We start from the raw sequence: 16154 nt of genomic DNA, 5'->3' as shown, positions 1-16154 counted from the left end.
AATTTTGAATTGTTTTTCTAAACCAGATGATCCAGTCACTGTTGGAGGCACATAGCCACGGCAAAATCTCATGCTGTACATTGATCACCTGTCCAACCTTTGCCTAGAGTGTGATCCCCAGTTCCTTCAAGAGATCCATCTTTACCTGTCTATAAAGAAGAAGAGGAGGAGGGAGACATCTGGGATATTCAAGTATCAAAGTTTAACACCAGAGCAGGTCAAATCTTGATTTATCTTATTCTCTATATGTATTGCTAGTTTTGACTGATATTTGGCTGGAGATTTTTTCAGTGATTGTATAGTATGGGTGGAAGTTGCTCCAGTGTTAAAGCGTTTTTGTTTGGACTGCTCACTTGCTGAAACTGCACATACATTTTTCATAGTTCTGTGGTGTGAAATTGAACCCAAAGTCACTCTGCTATTGAGGAAGTTGGCTAATACTGAGCATGCCTTGAGTCTGTACTTCTCCCTTGAACATGTGCTGACCACAGAGACTAAAATGTCACAGCTTGTTTAAAACTGCTCATTGTCCTCGAGCTGGACCATTCTGTATTTAGCACACAACCAAATCCAGTCCTCAGCCAGTACGATCATGTTCATTCCCTTGTTTAGCTTTCGTCTTACTCTTCATCTTTCCTTTGCAAGAGGGCTTTGATATCCCCCAAAAGCCTAGGTTTTGCTTACTGTCCTAAGGACTGCCCCTTTAGGAGTGTAGCACAGCCCACACACAAACCTGGAATATGTCCAACTTGTTCTTTGAGCAGAATGTGAACCCCTGACCTCCTGGGCCTCCGGCAAGAGTGCTGCCTACTGAGCCACCAATACCCAGGCCATCAATAAGTTTTAAATGCCAGTTGCAGACTTCACAGAGATAATGACTTCAGTGTGTAAAGGTTTTGTTGTGGAGGCTGCAGTCTCACACATGGCGTGACAGAGTAAATATGCTAAAACCATAGAGAGCCCTTGCATAACTCGCCTTGATATAACAGTTTTTGTAATATGTTTCAAGGCATGGAATATTATTTAAAGGGACCCTGTTATGTAGGCTTAGGCCCAAAATGAAGCTATTATGAAAAGAATGTTTAGCAAAACCAGAAATATGTCCATGAAATCGTTGGAGTGGGAATTTCAGGGTAACCTTGCTTAGATTTAAAGTCGCCTGCATGACATTGCACTGTTGTGCTAGGGAATGAGAACCAGCAAATGAAAATACTGTTAAGTGAGAATCAGAAACTGAGCAGAATAAGGATTTTAGAAAACTATTACTATTGTTATAACTTCTTAAAAATCTTACCTCATCCTGAGAAAGATGAGATGAAAAAATAAATTCCAATTGAGTGATTCAATGCAGCATTATTGACACAGGTAAAACCATGCATTTTAATAATATGTTTAACCTGATCACAAATAAGTTCTTGTATTTTAAGTACTTATAAAGTAAAATTAATATGAAATAAGCTTTCAGGTTTTGGCACATTTCACTTTTATTGATGTTTCCTATTTAAAATTTAGCATTAAAAACATGCAAGAGATATGTTGATGTTTGCAAACAAAGTGTTATTTATAGACTTGGATCAGGAAGGAAAACATGGCCAGATTCAAGCTGACTTAGATTATTGAAAGGCTGTTAGATAAATTGCATGAGCCTTCTGTGGAGCACAGGCCAGGGACCCAGGACTCATTTTCCCAGCTGAGTGCCCAAATCACTAGGCTACAGACTCTTGCTCCCTCTTGTGTTCTTTCTCCAGCCCAATGAATCTTGTATTATTTTTTGTACAATGCTTCAGTGGTAGAACTTTGATATCTCCCTCTCCTTGTCCCAGCATTTACTGCAGCCTGCAGCCACCTGATTGGAATGTTCTGCTAAAAGATATTGCTGGGTCCTAGGCTGAAGAAGGAATGAGACAAGGGCCTTTGGCTTCTGGGATGAGCAATGCTGCTGCCAGGCTGGAAATGACTGGTGCTCACATGCTGTTTTAGAAAGAAATAGCACCTGAAGAATTCTGTAGGGAACCCACCTGGTTGTGTTTACTAGGCTGGCTTTGAGAGCACCTGGTGGGTCAAACTCCTCACGTCAGCTGTGCAGCTCTCCACAAGATTGGCCCCAAGCTGAGCTGTGAGATGAAGCACCCTGGCTGAGCAGGTGAACTTTGGCCATGCACGGAGATGCAGCTCCTGGGTCTGGCCCGCATTACTATCAAAACTTTTATTGCCACCAGAAACAAATCCAGGATGGGGTACAGGCCTCCAGGATCACCATTTTGGCTATGCGTGCCGAAATCCTTCTCACAACCCATTTTGAATTCCTACATTTTCAGGCTTTTTAATTTAACAGCTCTTTTGAATGTAGAACTGAGAAATTTTATAAATCTGTTTTTCAAACAAAAGTTAAGTTGTAAAGAATGTGTTATAATTAGGCAGTATGACAGGAAGAATCTGTCATTCAAAAGTGCATCAACAGTTACGAACCAGAGACAAACATAGTGTGTTTTGAAGCTTAAAAATTGAAATTGCTTTGAACACGTTAATGCTGTTCAGGCAGTACTGTTGAGCAGTGTGTATTAGATCTGCACTTAGGAATAGCCAACTAAATTGATTGCATTGCAGTTATAAAACAAAAGTTTGTCAAAATTAATTACTTTATTCCTAGGCTCCTTTTTTGTCCCATATGTGTGCTTTTATGAAGTCCTGCAGTGCAGGCCCTTATTCATGAAAATGTATTTATCTGCTTCAGTGAAACTATTCTGGTGAATAAGTCAATGTCTAAGATCAAGTAGGATGAGTCTGGGTCTTTTTTTAAATAGAAATGCTAATTTCAAAAATGACATCTGTGCATTATTTTAGTCTGAAGGCCTATAGACAGTATAAAATTAGAACTGTAGATTTCCTAGGTAGTTTTTCTATGATTGTTTCTACCTGTTTAAAACATGGAGGAATAATGTGTTTCATGACACATTACTTTCCTGGCAATAGATTTATCACCTATTTTGGTATCCAAATGTGAACTATTACTGCTTTGTAATGTGGTGAATTGGGGTGGTGGAGGTGGGAATAGAAACTTTTCATCATGACAGGTGGTTGGTTTTAAAGACAAATGGTTTTTTGCCTTGCTAGTGTCTATTTTCATTGCAAGGGAACTTTCTACGTAGTAGGAGAACACTCTGAAGTAGGAGGGATGCAGTCTGTACCCAGTTGTTCGTGGTTTAGTGCAGTTCCTTTGGTTCCACACTCAGGTTCCACACTCAGGACTTTCACTGTCCCATAATCTGGCTTTAGCAGGGCTACCATTTGCTCAGGGCAACATTAATGTCTCTCCTTTCCCAGTGAACAGTAGTTGAATTGATAATGACTGTAACCATATTAATGATTCTATGTGCATTGGTATAGGGAACTGCTTAGCATGGTGTTGACTTAATTGCTTTGAAGTTGGATATGTGTTGGTATATTAAAGGGGGTCTTTAGATACCACTGTTATGAATTTGGGATAAATAGCTAAAAAACCACACTGTAGTAACGCACATGATGACAGAGAAAGGTAGAGAGGACATGATGAAAGCCAGAATGGGAAAATTGAGGAGGGGGCATTGCTGCAGAAAGCTATGAGTTGGTGGAGTGGTAAACTTGGGAGGTGAGTAGAGGTCTTAAAAAGTGAATGAGTTTTGTATAATTGTGGATAAACTTTATTACATGACTTTGGTTGATTTCAGTCAGTGTAATTTGGGAAGCCCTGCACAAGGCAGCTACCGTAACTAAGCTGAGATCAATAAGCATCTTGATGGAGGCCGTAGTCTAATGCAAGGTCAGCTATAGAAGAACAAGCTAAGAAAAACAGACTTGTAGTTCAAATGACATGAAAATTGCTATTGTGTTTAGGAACAACGTGCTTCCAAGATTATAGATTGGAAGGGTAAAAGTAAATCACTGTAAATACGACTCATGTGTTAGTGAAAGCCCACATTAAAGACATTATCCTCCCAGCTATAAAAATAGTCAACTTCGTTGTCAGTTAGGAAAAAAAAAAGTAGTATGAATCCTGTTGTTTTTTTACACAAAACATTTTTAATTTTATTACATATTTTGTTATTTTTATTTTATAGGAGAGTTGATTTGTGTATGATTAGTAGCAATGATTCCTCAGTCTTAAATCAAGTGATATCTTGAGGAGGAAAAGATTGCATGGCATGGTCTTGCTGTCCTCTTTTTAGTGTTGCCAGAAAGGAAAAAGATTGTTTACAAATGTCTGAAATTTTTTGCATCTGCTCTTGGAAATACTAAAGCTAATAGGGATTTTTCTAAGTTAACAGAGCTTTTGATAGACATTGCTGCTTTATCAAACCGTAAACCTCTCTCATGTCAAGGGCAGTTAAAAAAAATTCCTTTAAAAAGCTTTAATTTCAAATAGCAAATAAATAATTTATTGGAAATGGAACTGCTGAAAAAGAAACCTTGAGAGAAATCTGCATTACAATACCCAGAGCCTAATAGTTAGGGCATTATCCTTTAAGACATGTGACTTTGGTTCAATTTCCTTTTCTGAATCTAGCTGAATAGAGACTTAAATCCAGCTGAATATCTAATGCATCCAAGGCAACTGTCTTTACCACTGGACTATTGTCTGTAATAGCTTGGGTATCTCTGCTTTTGTGAAAATTGTGAAAGGATTTGTCCTAATACTAACAAGACCTTTCTGAAATCTTCAGAATTCTTATAGGCTGGGAAAGAACCTTTGTGCTTAGCTTTATTCATAACCCTCAGGCTCTGAAGAAATGCCTGTAATAATCATTATTTTATATATTCATAGCAGGCAACATTTGTTAATCTGGACTCTAAACTAAATATCAATCTCAGACTCCATATAGAACTGTCTTTCTACACCTCTGTTTATTCTTGTCAGCTGTCTTGGGTTTTTCTGTTTTTCCTTTATCCATTCTTTTAACAGTTCAACCAAATCTGCCTAAAAGTAGTACTTGGGTTATAGTAATGAATTTAATGCCGTTTTTCAAAGCAGTCTTTTGCATTCTTTACACACTTAACTTTATTATGATAAGCTAACTCTGTGATCACTGCTGAAGATACTTCTGGTTGAAATATCCACTTAATGAAAATAAAAAAATCCAAAACATGTAAAAAGTAATTTGATGGTGGTTAGGACATTGTTTTGGAGTCTGCGGTGGTGATGGATTCCATGAAACCAGAAGAATCAGGACTGTTTGGTGGCCTGTCAGAGTGTAGGTATTCTTCTGAGATTACCAAAAGGGATCAGTTACCTTGGTAATGTGTCTACCAATATTTATTGTGTCTATTTCTTTACACAGGCTAACAAACATTCATCATGTGGGAATGTTGGTCATGATCAACTTGAGCTGAATTTAAATTGATGACCTAAAGGTTAAAGCGTCTGTATCCCATTACCTCTCCCTTGGGCTGTCCAGTCTTCCTACAACTGGCTTTAACACCACTTTTAGTTTATCAGTGTCTTTGGAGGAAGAGCACTCTTTAGAAGTGCTGATCTGACAAACACCATGGATGGATGTCCTGTTAAAAAAAGCTCAAACCAAATCAGTCTGACTTTTGCAACTTGTCAATACTTGCTGACAAAGGTTCTGAACAAGTATTCAGATGCAGGACTAATAACTTCACCAGCCTGTTAGAGAGCTTTAATCTAGTCATATGGGAACAAAATGCAGTGTAGCAGCCCAGTGAAACATGAAACTATGAGAACAGCTGAGTAAATTTAAACACATTTTTGAACATTCTAACCTTTGTCACAAAAAATCTGATAATATAGAAGAAAAACTAATAACGCTTTTGGTTTTGTTATTTTGTACAGTAGTTGAGAAGACATTTCTTGTGGCTGCTGACTTGAAAGCAGTGAAAATTTCTAGCACTACTTTTTGCCCCATATGAAGTTTATTCTTTCTCACTCATTAAGGAATGAATCTGGTTTCTGTTTTATTCAATACTGTATATACATCTCACCCATAAATATTTAAACTGAGTAAATATAGAATCTTAAACATGGAATAAGCTTTCATTCTAAACTGGTGGCTGTGGGGGAAGGTAAAAATGTTTTATTCAAAGACCAGTGGTTCCTTTGGATGAAGAAAAAAAAATGTTTTGTGCGTGCTGTAGGGCAGTGAACTTTTTACCAGATTATGCCTTTATTGTTATAAAGTTCAGACGATAAAGGATCCATAGGAAAGGGTTTGCAGATACTCACTTCAAAAACACATGGCTAGTATTCAGCCCCTATATCTGGGGCTAATTTAATTCTTCTTTTCCATTCAAAGTGCCTCTCTCCTGTCTACAAATGCAGAACAGATTCCCGGGTAATTTTCTTTCTTGGAAGTACCGTCATTTTATTCCTAACTGGGAATAGCATGAAATGGAAATACATTTATGACTCTACTTAAAAACAAGCACCAAAGAAAACAAAAGCAGGGATAATATGAAAGATAGTTCCATACCAAACTGAGTCAGAAAAATGCAGAAATTTGAAGCATATTGAAAAAAGCACATTTTCACTGGGAAGACTTCCTTTAGCAAACTGATTTTTGGAAACGGGTAATGCGGCATACCTAGAGTAGTTAATAAATTTTGGCCAAACGGGTAATTCTAATTCATAGTTTTAATTTGGTCCTGCAAGCAAAGTCCAGTACATGTCTAGGTATGCAGCAGGCCTAGATATCTTAAGATACGATGAAGAGGGTTGCAAAATTCAAATTTAATAAAACTGAATATAATGAACAGTGGAGATTTGTGCTTTAGACTGTTATGACTGTGTGACTCCTACATGCATTACCCACTCATCTTTCATATATATATTGTAAAATCAGAAGTGCTGATGGATACTGAAGGTTACATCCTGAGTCCTGCTGAGATTTTCTTGGAAAAATTCAAGCTCTTTGTTATATTTTGTAGTCTGAGCTTCAAGGTGGCAAAAGGGTTGTACCAGCCTGTTCCATAAGGTCTGAATCCTTTTGTGGGTAATATCTAGTTGAAATGTAAAATAAGCTTTGATTATCAAAGGTGACAAAGAAAGTTACAAATTTAGGTCTTTGTTGTGTACAAGGCAAAATCAGATCAAGCCTTGAAACAGAAATGTAAAGTAGATAATGTAAATTATATAATATAGGTAATATAAATTATAAATACATAATTAGCTGATCAATATGAATTTCCTTTGGTGATTTTGATGAGGTGACAAAATTGATTTTAAAGAGCAGAAAAAAAATCCACCTTTTAATTTATTTTTGTGTGTGGACCAAGTACCTGAACTGGACAAATAGGAAAAACTGTTTTACTAAATTTAGTATTGCTTCTAATGTCCTTCTTTCCTTTCAAAACAGAAACAGGAGGGTAGAACAGTATTTTCAATAAGATTCAGTGCCTCTTGTTGACCTTATAATGTTAAACCTATGTTTATGGAGCAAAAGGCAATTTTTTTTTTTTTATTTCTAAAAGAAAGATTGGGATACGTTACTTTTGCCTACTGTAATTACCATAATAAAGAATTATTTGATGTAGAGTTTTTTAAAAACCTTGGTTTTGGGCTGCCGTGTCAAGGTCTGCTGGTTGAAGTGTTACAGTAATGAATCCTCAATTCAAAGATGATTTCTTAGGAGTGTGGCTTTGTTCTCCTGTGCAGACTGACAGATACAGGGAGGACAAAACCTTTTTTCGGTCTTAGATCAATACTGTCATGAACATGCAAATACTTGTGTGTGTTACCACAACTCCCATAGAAGCACCATTCACATGTTGAGTTTTTTCTCCCACTTTGATTAGCTGTACTGGCACACAAATTCAGCCTGTGTTGGCTCAGAGCCCTGGAAAATTAAGGCAAACAGAAACTGTCCCATCATGTCTCTCTGTGCTTTTATTTTCCAACTCTTCAAATTGTCCTTCTGCTGAAATTCTCTACTTCAGCTTTGTGGTTACTCTAAATACATCATTTTACTAAATTTGTTAAGTGAATCTAGACTTCTGAGCTCCAAGTACCATTTTCACATTAACATAAACTTTTTTTTTTCTTCTTTTTGTGGGCATCTTAACTCTGCTGTGCAGAATGAAGTACAGTCCCTTTCTCTGCAGTTGTAATATACTTCATCAGTTTCCAAAAGACAATAACTTGCTTTATTCCCATTTTATAAGGATTAATTATACTCAGAAAAATCTCTCAAATAGCAAACAGAAAAGGAAACCAGATGTTGCAGAGTTATTTAACCAGTGTAATTTGCAGACAAATATTTAAACTATGTGATTTAATTTTTGTGGAACCTTTAGAAGCTGGCTAGTGAGTGAATAAAACATGCATAGTGTATGTGAAAACATATTTTAGCTGATAGTATCATTTTTTCACTTAACTATTACAGGTAAATACTTTTTCAGTTCTTGGCAACAAATTTGCAAAAGTATTTGATTAGAACAGGAACAATCCCCAATGCATATTGTGTATAGAGTCATAATTTATAAATAGGCTTTTGTTGCATAAAGCACAGTTGTGCATTTTCAACAGTTTCAGATTTCTGTGCACTATTGAAATGGAGTAGTGATAAACCTTTGTGCAAATTTGTTTTTCTTATAGATGCAGAATCAAATAATGAATCTTTAGAACAAGCAACTAAACTCATCATCTGAACACAAATATTTATCTATGTTTCAGCGAGACCAAGCTTCACTTCTGGAAATGGTGTTTTGCAAAACAGATGAGGGTAATTTCTCTTATAGCTATGGTTTGTATAGGCAGTTAAAGGCATAAAGTTTTAAATATTTAAAAGGCATATGTTCCTCAAACTGATCTGTTTTAGCTAATGTTCGTGTTGTTTAGTCCCTATAAGATTTGTAAAATATTGTTCTAAAATATAGAAGCTTCCTATTCTAGACTTTAAAGGCTAAACAAGAATATCACTTTCTATTGTCTTTTTCATCATTTCTATGCTCTTGATAGCCAAGAAATCCTGAATTGTTCCATCTCTCCAAATTAGTCTTCCAATTTTCCTCTTGCATACCAAGAGCTTTTAGTCTGGCAACCACTCCTGTAAAAGACAATCTACCTCATGTCATTAAGAGAAATTTTCTAAATGAAAAATGTTGTAATATTCCAGTTACTAATATCTCAACACTTGCATGGATATGCCTCATATTCAACTTTGTCTTCCCAATTCAAGAAAGCACCTTATCCTTATTTTCCCAGATTTGCTCTTTTAAAATTTTGTATTCAGGATTTCAGTTTCTTCTTTCTTAGAGGCTGTAGTGATTCTTCATTCTCTTATCTCCTTTCCCTCTACAGCCTTTCCCAGTTGCAATATTTCTTCCAGGTTTTGAGGCTCATTTGATTTCTTTTCAATCCTACCTCCAGCATCTTTTCCCTTCTTCCCTCATTTGTAACCTGCAGGCTCTTCAAACCCTCGTTTTTCAAACTTAAAACCTCACTTTCCCAGGTTACATAATTTCTCCTGCCTCTTCAGCCTTTTCCTACTGATCTTCAGTGGCCACAACTTCTGTCACAGTTACGTTACAGAAACTTCCACTGTTCTCTTCTGACCTTACAATTTCCTGTTTTTTGGTCTGTGCAACTGGTCAACTTGATGAACTTTGCACTGAACATGATCAGAAGAAAAAGTATGTAGCTTCTGTCATCAGAGATGATAATAATTTGTTCATTGTTTTTAAATACCATTTCCTGTTTATGGAAGCCCATTATTGCTGACAGGTTATTGCAAAGAGGCATCATTCTTAAATATGCATCCATTTTAAAGAAGTTTCTGCAATTTTTTTACTCTATGCAATATTGTATGCTTTATGTAACTATTTCCCTTGTCTAAATGTAATTTGCAGGATGCGATGATAAATGTTTAATGGTTCTTGTAAAACTCTTTGTCTTGGTTTGAGAAGACAGGTGTCTGCCAGGGAAAACTGGAATTTCCCTTGGAATAGAGAATGTAAACCCCCCTCCCTCCAGATTATTATAATTTTGCAGTTAAAGGCTTTCAGGCAAAATTTTGGGAAATGGAACAGTTCTTTACTAGGAATATTAAAAATGCAAATGTAGTAGTACAAAAGCAAACAAACAAACAAACAAACCTAGAAACCTGACAGAGTCAGAAATACAACCTGACACCCTGTTGGTCAGGGTGTTGGAAGCAGTCCAAATAAATCCTCCTGGTGAAAGAGATGTTCTGTTGGAGTAGAGATGATCTTGTAGAAGGAGTCCGGTGGTGGTGAGATGGGTCTGGTCTTCCTCTGGGAATCCAGTGGAAAACAGGCTACCTGGTGGTCCTATGTCTCAGTTTTTATATTGGTAGGAACGGCTGGCTCCCCCCTCCCTGGGCAGTGTATCTCACAATGGGATGATGTAATGTGTCATGTCCTTGGTGAGCCTTAATGGTCCATTAACAGAAGATACTCCCTCCATGGTGGACAGTGGTGAAAGAGATAAGAAACACTGTTCCACCTGGTTTTAACAGGTGGTCTATTATCAGAAGGCATCTGCCCCTCCTCCCCCCTGGAATTACAAGAGATAAAGAAAAACATCTCCCCAGCTGCTTTCAACAGATGAAATAGAATACATATTTTTTGGTTACATAACTCAAGACACTCTTGCATTGTCAGTCTCAAAGTTTAGTGAAACAACAATGTTTGCATTTGATGGCAGCACTGAAGAATGTCCAGCTTTCATCACAACACGGTTGTTTAGTTCTGTAAAAGTCTAAATACTCTGCTCTTGGGAGATATTTCACTGTCACCTGCTCCTAAATTGAAAACTATGTGTTCAGCCAAAGGTTGGGGGCAAAGGTTTTAAAAAAAGAATATTTCTTTTTCTTTAACAGACATTTTTGATGTGGGACAAACTCTTTTCAATGTGAAGTAAATCAAAGTCTGAGAAGCTATTAAACAATCTTTTAGTTTAAATATATCCAGTTCTAGATAAACAAAAAACTGTTCCACCCTTGTTCTTTCTTTCTCTATTCAAGATGTGTAGATTTTCAGACAAACAGTTCTATTGGCTACATCATGAGCTTCTAATCACTAGCAATTGTGTTGATGAATAAAATGTAGGGCTAGATGAATTTATTTAGAACACATTTTCAGTAAAAATCTTAGAAATATTTAGAAACATTTATCTTGAACAAGAGGTGTAACCATCAAAGTCAGTAAGTTAATGTCATTCATGCCATAAAATATTATCAAAGAGCTGAATGTTTCTCATCTTTCCTAAACAATTAACAGAATCAATTCAGCTCATAATGTCAGAAAACCCTTAAAACTGTATAGTGCAAATACTGCCTTGATTTAAGTGTGCATAAATAAGACCTGTTGCCATATTCACCAAGATGCATTTAGCTTATGCATAAACAAGAACTTTTTTTAATAATGCCCTGCTTATCTTTAAGAAACATAAGATGTAGGACCAAATCAGATTTTGCTCAAAAGGAATGAAGGAATGCATCAATAAATGTATTAGTACCTAGTTGAACAATATTGTCCAGAATTCTGTAGAATTTTTTTTTGAAACAATGGTTGAGAATATCAGCAGGTAAGCTCTTCCAGAAGATATGGCTCCTCAGGATGAAAAAGGAGCATGAGGCAAATATTACAGGACTAGAGAAAAAATTTGCAGAGAATAAGAGACAGAAAGGAGGAAAGAGATGTTGAAGTGTTTTAAATTTATTTTCCTAGTCCTTGTACAACCAGGATAACCCAAAATAAAAACCCTACAGAAAGTTCATGCAAGCCTGAGGTGTATTGTAACTTTGAAGTCTTAATCTATACATCTTAAAACAGAAAATATCTTGGAATATTCTGCCCAGAAACCTATGGAATAACAAGAGTTGTCATCTGGGTTCAAAGTTTTCCCATTGGTACAGACCTCTTATTTCTCTGTCTTCCTAATCTGATGGTGGTATGACCATTTGGCTGGGGAACATTTATCTTTTTAGAAACAACCTGTAACAATTTTTCTGCTTCTTTTCTTCCCCCAATTTTTTTTTCACTTCTGATGCGATAAGTACTTCATTGCTTAGACTTTCTTTGTAAAACAAGAAGTAATTCTGTTGTCAATAGATGCTGCCCTGCTGGCACAGGGCTGTGCATTCTTGGTGGCCTTTTTAAGCAGTATCAGACATCTAAATATTAGGCATCTCCTCCTGATACTAGAAAAATGCCAATTAAAGAGGTGATGATTGGGGAAGACCTAATTAACAGAGGTCTCATCATGGAACTAAGATATACTATAGATTTATCTTTCTGCCTTCCCTCCCTTTCAGATTGCAGACACAGATATAAAACTTAAATTGTCACAAGGTGCAAAGTGATTTACAGAGGGAGTTGTGTGTCCAGGCTAAAAATCCCCATAGATTTGATAGCCACAGCAGAACATAATACTCTGTAATTCTGGACAGAACTGAAGAGCATTCTTACATGCCCAGTTAACACAGCTGCTGTGAATCCGTGTCTTCATGTCTTCTAACAAGAGGTATAAGGAAAAATCCTATTTAAGGGATTTTTACCTTAGTCTTGATCAAGTATTTGCTACAGGGGCTCAGAAATTAGAAAGTAGCAGAAAAATGTCTACCTTATCCCGTGTTCAAAATGCTGGTCAGATAATGAGCAAAGAAGGAGAACTTGATATTTTCTTTATATATTATGAATTTATAAAATGGAAGAGAATAAGGAAAAGAATTAATGCTCAAATGTACATGGCATCTATTCCACAGTGAGTACTTGGACTTTGCTTACAAAACTAGCAGGTCTCAGATGATTGTCTGCTAGGTTGCTTTTTACATAAAACAAGTGTCTACTCAGCCCACCTATGGGCCAAGAGGTCATTGCATTATACAGGATATGAAAATAAGTATTTATCTGCCATCCTGATAGTATAAAGTCATGGGTTGGAGTAGGCAAATCAGGCCTATGTGTTTGTGTGTGCAGTAAGCAGGGCTGGTGTGTGTTTGTGTGTGTGTAAACAAACATGTTCCTTTGTGTACACGTACCGGCTAAACAAGCTTAGACAACACTGTGCAAAGAGCTGTCGGAACTCGTTTCCAGGTTCCAATCCTGTTTACAGCCTCTGGGCATTATTTTAATGTAAATAACAAATGGAGGGGGGTGACAGGGGGTTGTGGTTTCCACTACGGTTCCTTATGTAGGGCATTTTTCATGCTGCTTTATAATATGGTAAATTTATTCCCGTGATGGAAAGCACTGGACAGGACATGGCTGATGTGTCAGCTTCCAGTTTGACAACAGTTGTTTGATTGAATTGGGCTTTCTAGAAGTCTAATCCAAAGTTTGCCATGTAGTGATTTTGTCAGATATTCAGATTTCCTTGTATTTAATATATCTTTTCCTAGTTTGTTTTGACTGTATTTATTTATGTATGTGTTTTTTACTTTTTTTCCAATTTTTGCTTTCTGTTATTTATGCAAGTCAGAATTTCAGCACCTCCCCTTATCCTCATATTGGGAGATTTACTACTCCTGTAGAGAACTTAGGGTCCCTTTTATACATATATACCCATATAGGAATTTCTCCAATCACTGAAACTTTGCATCTTCCAGACAACATTAAACTCCTCACGACCCAACATATAAAATCAATATGTACAATTTCAAGCAACATTTTCAGTAATGAGTATTTATTCAATACAGAATGTCCTTATATAATATGTAAATAAATAAAAATAAATATGTACAGAAAGGTTTAATCAGTCAGACTTAAGCCTTTTAACTTGCATATCTTAAATAAAATAGTTAATAAAAATTGAATCTTGATGATAGCTGAAAGAGGGTCCATTTTATATGATCTTCTCCCCCACAATACATAAGGTTTGATACAAGCCTGTTACAAGATTCCAGGTATTGCACATCTTTTAATAAAGAAATATTAATGGAAATTTAAAGGGCTCTTTAGAGGAACTGTTTCATCAATTAAATAGAATTTATCAACAATGAAAAACTTGATATATAATTGTTACTTAATGTTTATAAATGTATTTGGTACAAAATGCCTATGCATGAAATGCATTTATATGTATTTCATATTGAGTCTACATTTAGCTTATGTTTATTTTAAGATTCATGAGTAATACAGAGTATAGTAATTTTTTTATTTCAACCAGAAAAAAATGTAAATTGAAGTTGGCTGAAGTTGCTGAATTCCTTAGTTACACTTATTTATTAAATCCATTCACAACATGACTTAAGAATATAATAATTAAAAAATAAAAAATGGTATTTGGCAACTTTAAATTTGTATGAGACCGGGAATGATTTATTGAAGCACTGAAACAATGCCAATCACAGAGCCATATAAATCCTTCCCTGCTTTTGTGTCATTCACAAGGAAAGAACTTATTATCTGTTTTCAATTTCTAGTCTGCATTCCTGCTCTATACTCTCAGTTTGGATATGGAAGGTCTGGAAATATCCAATGGCAAATCTGAAGTTTCTTGAAGCTTACAGGTTATTTTTTTAATTCCTTATAAATCAATAAGTAATTATTAATATTACAGCATGAAACTAAACATTAAGAGAATATTTAAATTATAAAATACAAGAAATTACTGGTACATGAGTTAGATTCTTTCTTTCTGGGTAGAAGGGCATAGCATGACTATCAAAGCTCAGTTGTGTATGACTCCCGATGAGAACTGCCAAATGCATGAACAGCTCTGCTGTGCTGTGGGGATGGAGCTGCTGAACAGGTAGCTGTGAGTAAAGGACGTTCTTTTAAAAGCTTTTAGCTTAGCAGTACCACTGGATATGTAGTTAATAACAAAAACAGCTGCACAAGCATTCTTGGATGCCATCATTTAACTGATAAATCTGCAGTGACAGATATCTGTGATGAAGTGATCTGCCATTAGTGGATTTTATTCCTCTAGTGATCATCTGTATATCTGTAGCATCTGACTGAAGAATAAAGCTCCTTGCTTAAAATCCACTTGGCATTTTTTTATGAAAGTAAAAAAGAGCTACATTTTGTTTTAATACTTTGTTAGGAAATACTTTCAAACAGCAAAATTGGTAGTTTTCCCTAGCTTTTTGGTAAACGGAATAGTTTTACAGAAAAATCTGTGAGCAGTGTTAGTTTTGTCATCACCAATTCATGCAGCAAGTGTACAAACATAGAACAAGTTACTGTTGCTGGAGATCAGCCAGAGTCAAGACAGCACTCAATATGAGTTAAAAATCTTTCTCGTTTATTCAGCTATTTGGCATACATTTACACTGGGCTAAGCATATCATGCACCTAACTCTGAACATCACTGGTTAAACCATAGCGTTCACGTGTCCTTGCAGTAGACATAATTGGTTCAGAAGCTCTGTCCACATGGCTGGATGCTATGAGCCTTCCCCAACTTATGGTCAGCGCATCTGTCTAGCATCCTGTTACAGCTATTGCTCCAAACTTTACTTCCTCCTTATTCCATCTAACGAACAGTTCAAGGATGTTTCACTTCTACTCATCCTTTAGGCTAAAAGAGGATTGTGCACATGTCCCTGCTTTACCAGCCACGCATCCACAAGTTACTTTTGAAGAAAAATTACTGCTGTGTGTGAGACATAAGTAATTGCTGGAAAAATCACTGAATTCTTAGTGTTATGGCATGGATAGGAATGTGATTTCTTTTATCTCCACAACTCAACTTTCATTTTAATGGATAGAAAATTCTCTGAAGCGAGAACCATGTCCATTATTATAAATTCTTTGGATTATTACCAGATAATTTTCAGATATCGGCTATATTTCCCAGTCCCTGTACAACTGCAGAAATATGGACACAAACTATACTCTTTAGGCCAGAATTTTGGGGGCACAGAGGGCTGTGTTCAGTGTATGCAAGTTTGTGTTTCCACTGAACACCTGAAAGTTCTTTCCTTGAGCAGTTTTGAACTGCTGACTGCAGATCAGAGGGTCATGTCCATATCTTGTGTTCTGGAAGTTGTCCAGCTTCTGAACAGACACTCATAAATTCAAGGAGCCTGTTCTAATTCTGAGACCAGTTGGAAACTGCAGTAGCAGATGAGAGCTTGGGCTGGCTCATGGGTATAAGGTAGGCAAAGGACAAACACATTAGTTTGAGATTACCTTAGTTAACCAAGTAAGGAAATGTTCCTTACTCAGGATTGTCACAGTGATGAAGAATT

General features: G+C 36.3%; 1 long non-coding RNA gene across 1 annotated transcript in view; it reads left to right on the top strand.

The window, feature by feature from the left end:
- The window catches only part of LOC134558089 (uncharacterized), a 110584-nt gene that overhangs the window by 49947 nt on the left and 44483 nt on the right, over positions 1 to 16154 (top strand). Inside the window, exon 2 of the long non-coding RNA XR_010082281.1 lies at positions 27 to 217. This is a non-coding gene — a long non-coding RNA (uncharacterized LOC134558089). The remainder of the gene's footprint in view (positions 1 to 26; positions 218 to 16154) is intronic.

This window comes from Prinia subflava, chromosome 14 (genome assembly GCF_021018805.1).
Source record: "Prinia subflava isolate CZ2003 ecotype Zambia chromosome 14, Cam_Psub_1.2, whole genome shotgun sequence".
In the NCBI taxonomy this organism is placed as follows: domain Eukaryota; kingdom Metazoa; phylum Chordata; class Aves; order Passeriformes; family Cisticolidae; genus Prinia; species Prinia subflava.
Note: the sequence above shows the minus strand (reverse complement) of the source record. Positions and strands in the feature narration are given on the sequence as shown.